The sequence below is a fragment of the Rhodnius prolixus genome, unplaced genomic scaffold (assembly GCF_049639745.1).
Source record: "Rhodnius prolixus isolate KJV_2025 unplaced genomic scaffold, Rpr scaffold_2, whole genome shotgun sequence".
NCBI lineage: Eukaryota > Metazoa > Arthropoda > Insecta > Hemiptera > Reduviidae > Rhodnius > Rhodnius prolixus.
In genome coordinates this window covers 29,333,806-29,341,267 of record NW_027411592.1, presented here as the reverse complement: position 1 = coordinate 29,341,267, position 7,462 = coordinate 29,333,806, and the positions used below count along the sequence as shown (strand labels likewise).

At 33.0% G+C, this 7,462-nt stretch overlaps 1 long non-coding RNA gene across 1 annotated transcript; it reads left to right on the top strand.

Moving 5' to 3' along the window:
- Positions 1 to 3,578: 3,578 nt before the first annotated feature.
- LOC141448621 (uncharacterized) lies at positions 3,579 to 6,590 on the top strand. The gene is made up of 3 exons (XR_012455172.1): positions 3,579 to 4,224; positions 4,301 to 4,558; positions 5,968 to 6,590. It is a non-coding gene; the product is annotated as an uncharacterized lncRNA (long non-coding RNA).
- The last annotated feature ends 872 nt before the right edge of the window (positions 6,591 to 7,462 follow it).

Here is a 7,462-nt window from a genome sequence, read left to right as displayed (position 1 = left end):
TGTGGCCTAGTCAACTGAATCTTTTTAGTAAAAATCATAGGCCTAAGTCATCCTAAAGATTACGAGGTCTTTCATTCTACTTCATTTTCACTTACTAGTCCATTTCGCGTTCCCTTGCATTAAGCATAACTATAAATTTTCGTCCAGAGACCAAGGCCATTTTTAAGTTAAACTCTCTGCATTCTTTTAGTTCTTATACTAGTAATAGTTTGAATATTATTTTTGGATTTTTGAAACAAAAGATCTTTTATCAAAAAAGTATTTACAAAAAATAATAATAATAATTTTTTACAAATATAAATTACAAACAAAAAAAGATGTTATTTGACGTAATTGTCTGTTAGATGAGATTTAAAGTTTGATAATAGAGTGTATCGTGAAAAATTCCGTCAAAGTAAGTGACCTAAACAATTCGTTAGAGTCAGCGTGATCCCCTCTATAATGGAGCTTGCCAGTAAAACTCCTGACAAAAAAAACAGATGCAAGCCTCGTTCTCTCCTTGATATAATGAAGGCAGTGTTCTGAACGCGGGTACTTCCAGTCGGTGTGGCCACTATTAAATCCAGCTTTGGGTTAGACCAACAGTTCTTTCTAAATTTAATTAATAAAACAGATTTTTTTTCTGTATTTTTTCTAAATCTTTTTTTATTGTTTTGCAGACCAGGATTATAAGAAACTTTATTTTAAATCACAAAATTTTTCTGGTCTTATTATTTTATTGTATTTTTCAAGACTTTTCTCATTGGAGCACGGCGCTCTCTTTAGTGTACTGTCCATCACCGGACAGTGGGCTGAAAGAAACTCCTAGGAAGAGAACGGCCAGCCGCTGGTTTTGAACCCGGGAACTCCGCGTTGGAATTCAGTATTCGCTAACCTCTGAGCTAATCCCTGCTCTATATTTTATGGTTATTATTATTTTTTTTTTTTTCATGTTTCAACTTTTGGTAGCCATTTGTGAACAATTCTTGAATATATTAATTACCATTATTTAAAATGCTAGTTCTCAAAATGGGTGAAAACGCCCCCCTGTGTACGGGTGGTCGTCCAACTGCCAAATTAGGTGTCGCGGGCGGAGGCGTCTAGCTAACATATTTTACTTTAATTTTCTCACTTTAACCATTGAATAAAAATCTAAGTCCAAGTCAGGGAATCGAAGCGAGTACGACAATACATCTTAGCTTTGCGGTGCTCGCCTCTAACCACTCGGCTATCATTTAAAATTGAAAATTAATTTATAAAGCCTTAATTAAAATCAATGACAAAACTAATTTTAAAATTTGAATAACTCTTATTTTACAATTTTCATAACTTACCACTTCTTGTCGCATTCCACCTACAATCTCAGTCAGTTCATCTCCACATCTGGCTGGGCTAATAATCCTTGAATCCCTGTAGCAGGATTAGCCTTGTGTCCCATAAATTTGCTCTCATTCTTGCAATCTAGGTCGTTCATCTCCTCTTTATTTGTACATTCCTTGAACTTAAAAACATTAGACAATGTTGCAAAAAAAATTACTAAAAGTTGTACTTCTAGAAATGGGAAGTAAAAATAAGGTTGTATCCTATTTTGAGGCAATTAAATATTGTGAAGGAAGGGACGAGGAAAGACATTTAAATTTTGTATTATTAATATTTTTTTTCTAACTAATACTAAGTTCCATTACACGCGAGTCTTGAACTGGTTATCTCTCACTTACTTTCAATTTCTAGAAATACAATTTTTAGTGAGATTCTTCTTCTTTGTTTTTATTTTTTGTTTTTTGTTTTCAAGCTCAAGAAATGGACAAATAAATAGGAAATGGGCGACCTAGAGAGCAAGAATTAGATAAGATAAGAACCCTGCAAGTTCAAGTTCATAACCACTACACCAACCTACCGACCCAAATAAACAATATTTTATTATTTTTTTTAATAAATAATTTACTCATCATGGAAACCTTTTTGCTCTGCAATTTACTTACAAGATTTTAATTAAAGATGTTCCGGATTTCTACTTCGAATGAAGATGTCGGAAGAATGTTAAATGGAAGCTGATAGTAAGCCTAAAGTGGAGGTGATAAGAAGGTAGTTGCGGAAAAGTTGAGAGCAATCTGATCCTAGGGTAGAGAATACCAACAGACATATAGACGCTTGGAATTCAATTATTACAGAGCAAAGAGAGCTTGTTGTGCTTGAGGTTGGTGACAAAATTTATGGCTTGTATAGAAGAGGAACAGATTGAATGAGAAGAATGCAATAATGCCCAGTTCGCTTTGCGCTCGCAAGCATATCGCTATTTTATTTATGGCACACCTCGTTGGAATCTCCTACATTCTACTCCTTACGCACGCACACCACCAGCATACTCATTGGATTTAAATGACTTAGAATTTCCACTGAGACAAGATTTATAGCAACAACAAGCTCAAAGGGTCTTGATCTGTTTCACATTAAGAATTTGGTTCATTTTTATAATAAAGCTATCATTGGTAAATCTCTTTGCAACAGATCGTAAAATTCTATTGTCATGTACTTTACTTATAATTTAGTTATAATTTTAAATGTATTTTAGCGTTGGAGTCAATTAATCTTGCCGAACTGACCAATATTGACACCCTAGAGGAATCAATGTAAAAGACAGTAAACACTATCTGGTGTCTTCACTCAATGGCTTTTTTTAAATATTATTCTCAAATTTCTAACTCACAAAATTTCTTCAAACTCAAAACTTTTAAAGTCATATTTAATTCCTTATCTCTTTAAAAAGAATCTAATTCGTACTCTCGCAGAATCAAATTTTCGGGAAAAAAAAATTCAGTAAAAGATGTAGAAAGTATAGATGTAGATCAAGAAGTTTAAGTAAAATCGTAGGAGTCTTTATTTTGTAAGAAAATCATAAAAAACGGAATATTCTATCCTGTAAATTGGCATTTCTTTAAATATTGTATTATAAATAGATTTTGATCATTAAATTGGTTTTCACAATGGCACTAAAGTCGAAAATTGTGTTATTTTTCTTACTAGCAGAATAAGTGAAAATAAAACTGTAATAATAATTTGTTGTACCCATAATATTGTACACTCTTTCTTTTTTTTCATTTTTTAAGCAAAATATTGCATTTACGTTATAAAATTTAACAATTAAGTTGATGTCTGATTTTATTAAATTCCAGCGCGACTGGTCGGCGAAATTTCCTGATTCCACTGATGGTTCAGTATAGCTATTGTTGAGGATATAAACTATCTGGAGAGTAAGGCTGTCGACCACTCTGCCGCCATAACTCTTGCAAACAACTACAGCACCATTATTGTTAGATGACCACAAATGAAAGGAATACCACCTACATTAGGTAGTTTCACTTTTTAAATATTTATTTTTAATTTGTATTGAATACATAATAGCCTCAGCGGCAATACAACCTAAAAGTTCAAGTGAAGACAGGAGTTTGTAAAAATTGGTCTCTTTTCAAGCAAGTTCAAAAGTTAAGTAAATAGATCCAGTTCAGAAATGAACAAATGGATGCAATATTTCCTTTTACCATTAAGTGCAAACAAATACAAACGTCATGAAATAAACATTAGAATAGCAATATTAATTAAGTGGCTTAAATAGATATTATTATCATTCCTTTCACTTGACATGATTATAACTGTGTGGAAACGAAATAAAATATCCACATAGAAATGGATGAACCATGTTATTGTCAAATATGTATAATAATAATTAAATATACTTTACCCCGTAAAAAAATAAATAAATAAAATATGAAGTTGAAAGATGTCAACAAAGTTTAGTGACAAGTGTGGAAAGCGCAAGCAGACTGGCTAATATCCCGTAAAGCTGGAACATTCGTTTCAAATTATTAATTTAACTTTTTGACAAGATGTGATTCCCGTTCTCTTTCACTAAGTATGGTAAAGCATTTTCGTTGGAGTTGGAGCAAGCTAGGATGTGACAGGGCAGTAAATATGACTTTTGGTTTAGATGGACGAAGGTTTGAAAGCTCAACTATTACCCGAAAGTGAATTGACAAACACTTAACATAAAATCTCTTTCGTACGAAAAATACTTAACGCTCAGAGAAAGTAAGTAAGTTTTTTATTAATCTAGATAATCTATTGCTACACTATTATTACTTTTGAAAAAAAAAATTGCTTGCCAGGTATTACTCAGCGTTACATGGACAAACGAATGAACAAAAATATTTGTACATATGATCAGCTAGAAGCTAAGAGAACAAATTGGTTAACATTTTTGCGTTTTTATTTGCATAAATAATTTAAATGCAAAAATAAATTAAAGAATGCTCATTTTTTTCAGGTAAGCTTTACGTCCTCAACTGTCAGATTAGATCTAGTGGACGCAACCGAGTAGAAAACGTACTTTACTATGAAATTCTATCATTAACCATTAAATCTAAGTGCTAAACCGGCAATCGAACCCAGCATCAACCACAATGCATCTTAGGTTGGTGGCATCGCCTCTAAACCCTCGGCTATCGTGGGGCCTAATAATTCAAATGTTTCTCGTTAACTGATTGTGCCATTAAATAATTCAATTAACGCACATTAATGGAATGTAAGTGAATTTATATATTATTCCCTTCTTTCTCTTCATTTTAATTTCGTTTTTATTATACCTTAATTTAGTTTCAAAAAGAGAGAAGGGAACAGCCATTAGCAGATTTTGCAGTAAAGGTTAGACTATGGGTCTAAGTACGTTTACAACGGAGCTGTGAGTATAGATGATAGCAGAGATGATAACTGATAGAGTAAAATATAATCGCTGATTAGTGTGCACAACAGAGCTGTGATACATGCAACATGTCCGAAAAGTGAAGAAGAGTTTTTATGTTCAGCAGCAACAAAAAGGTATATTTTAAAGAAAAAACGCTTTAGAAAATATCATGTACATCCCATAAATAAAAAACGAAGTACTTTGGGCGAATTTCAACATTTATATAAGGAACTTAGAAATTATCCGGATCGTTTTTTTGAATATGTGAGGATGGGTCCACCCACATTCGACTATATTTTAGAAAAAATAAGGTCAAAATTAAGAAAACTTTGGAAAAATTGTCATGGAAATCCTATAACCATAGAAGAAAAACTAGTGATTACTCTTAGGTAAGCAATGATTTTATTGAAAAAAAGACAAATAAATACACATGAAAGTAAATGTAAGCACGATTTAAAAAACAAAATATTGTTTAAAAGTAAATAATAAAATACTAACCAAAAATAATGAGTAAAGACAGCACTAAATAATTTTTCGACGTCCATTTTGAAGCTCCGATACTGGAGTTCAGCTAGCAGAAAAATGAAAAATTCAATTCTATCATCTATGCTCGTTTATAGCAGCGCGTATGAGTCACTAGTCGAAGCTTCGTTGTGCACGCTCACATAAGAATGTACTAGATTATTCTATAAGCGCTGATGCATCACTGCTATCATCTATGCTCACAGCTCCGTTGTGAACGTACCCTAAAGTCAGGGGTCGGCAACCCGCGGCTCGCGAGCCGCAAGAGGCTCTTTTATCCAAATTGTGCGGCTCTTCAGCCTGCCCAAAATATATTGTATAGTTTAATTTTATTGAAACGAATGAAACTTACATTTATTAAAAGGTATTTTTTCAAAAATAATTTTAAATGTGTTAGGTTCGAAATTGAATAGAATTATACAATATCAAAAAAAAGTTACTTGATTTATACTGTAAGACTGCCGCCTTTTCATTCGTTAGGCTATTATTTATTTCTTTATTTACTTTTGCAATATGTGAAAATAAATATATAAAACATTTAAATGTTATTGAATATCATAAAGTAATAATTTGCGAATATAAATGATCTTCAGAGTTGTTTACACTATCATACTTGCGGCTCTTGGTAAGATTTATTAAAATTATTTAAGCAGAAATGGCTCTCTACTTAAAATAGGTTGCCGACCCCTGGTCTAAGTGGTACTAACATGGGGGCTTTTCAATTTCAGGAGACGAATCAACTACGTCTTCACTTAAAGATCGTCGCAAATGGACAATTTATTTTAAAAAGGTAAATCAAAAAAGCAGGAAAAGAATAGCCAGTAGGCTTTCAAGTAAAAGACTTGTAAGTCGTTTTACCTCCTCTAACTTGTCTGAGAAGACATTGGAAGACATGGACCCAGAGTGGCATTGGATAACATAGAATTCCCTCCCCACTAAGAAATAATAAATAAAAAAGATAATTTCCGTCAATATTCCAATTTTCTTAAAAATTCAAACTCTTTTTCAGTGTAAACTTACCTTGAATGTACACAACTGGTAAAAGCTCTTCTTTTAGACTTAAAATGGATAAAGAAGGATTGTACAGCAAATCTTAGTTTTCAAAAAACTTAAAAGCAAAAACTACTAAAAAAAAGAAAAAGCGAGTAGAGTTTGAATTTAAAAGAAAATTGTAGAAAAGCCAATTTTGAAAAGTCGCTCTTCCGATAAACGGATTTTGGATGATGTGTCTGAAGCTAAAATTTGAACTAAATTCCAAGTTTGTGCTTTGTGTTTTGTACCAGTTTGAAATTTTTGTTAGAAGCTGTACAGACCATTTAAGTAACAATACAAAGAAAGGGAAAAGACTGAAAAAATTAAACCATATTTTACTGGAAATAAAATTTTATTTTACAAATTATATTTTTTAATCATGTCTACGAGACAAATAGCACTGATTTAGACCATTTGATTATGGATGTAACCAACTCAAAACCACATCAGAACTTACTTTAGTAAGAAACTTGGTTTTCGCAAAACTTACAGCAGGAAGAAAACTGTCATCTTCCCTCTTTTTGGCTTAAAATGTGGAAGTGATCGCCCGACCATGTTAAGGGTAGTATACGAGGGTCGTTTGAAAAGTTCCTTCGGCCGGAAAGATTATGGCGACTGTCTTTTGGGATTCGCAAGGAATAATCCTCATCGACTATCTGGAAAAGGGTAAAACTATTACAGGTGCATATTATTCATCGTTATTGGACCGTTTGAAAACCGAGCTGCAAGAAAAACGCCCACGATTGGCCCACAAAAAAGTCCTTTTCCATCACGACAACGCACCAGCTCACACCTCAGCAGTTGTGGTCGCAAAATTAATGGAAATAGGGTTCCAACTCGTTTCACATCCCCCCTATTCTCCAGACTTGGCTCCCTCGGACTACTATTTGTTCCCCAATATGAAGAAATGGCTGGCGGGAAAAAGATTTTATTCAAACGAGGAGGTGATTGCAGAAACGAATGGCTATTTTTCAGACTTGGACAAATCCTATTATTCGGAAGGGATCAACAAACTAGAGCAGCGTTGGACGAAGTGTATAAGCCTAAAAGGAGACTATGTTGAAAAATAAAAAAGGTTTACCCCAAAAAATTAAGTAGTTTTTATTTTTGCACGGACTTTTCAAACGACCCTCGTAAAGAAGGACCTTCCCAATGGTTTTTCAACCATTTCTATTACTACAAAAATTTTGT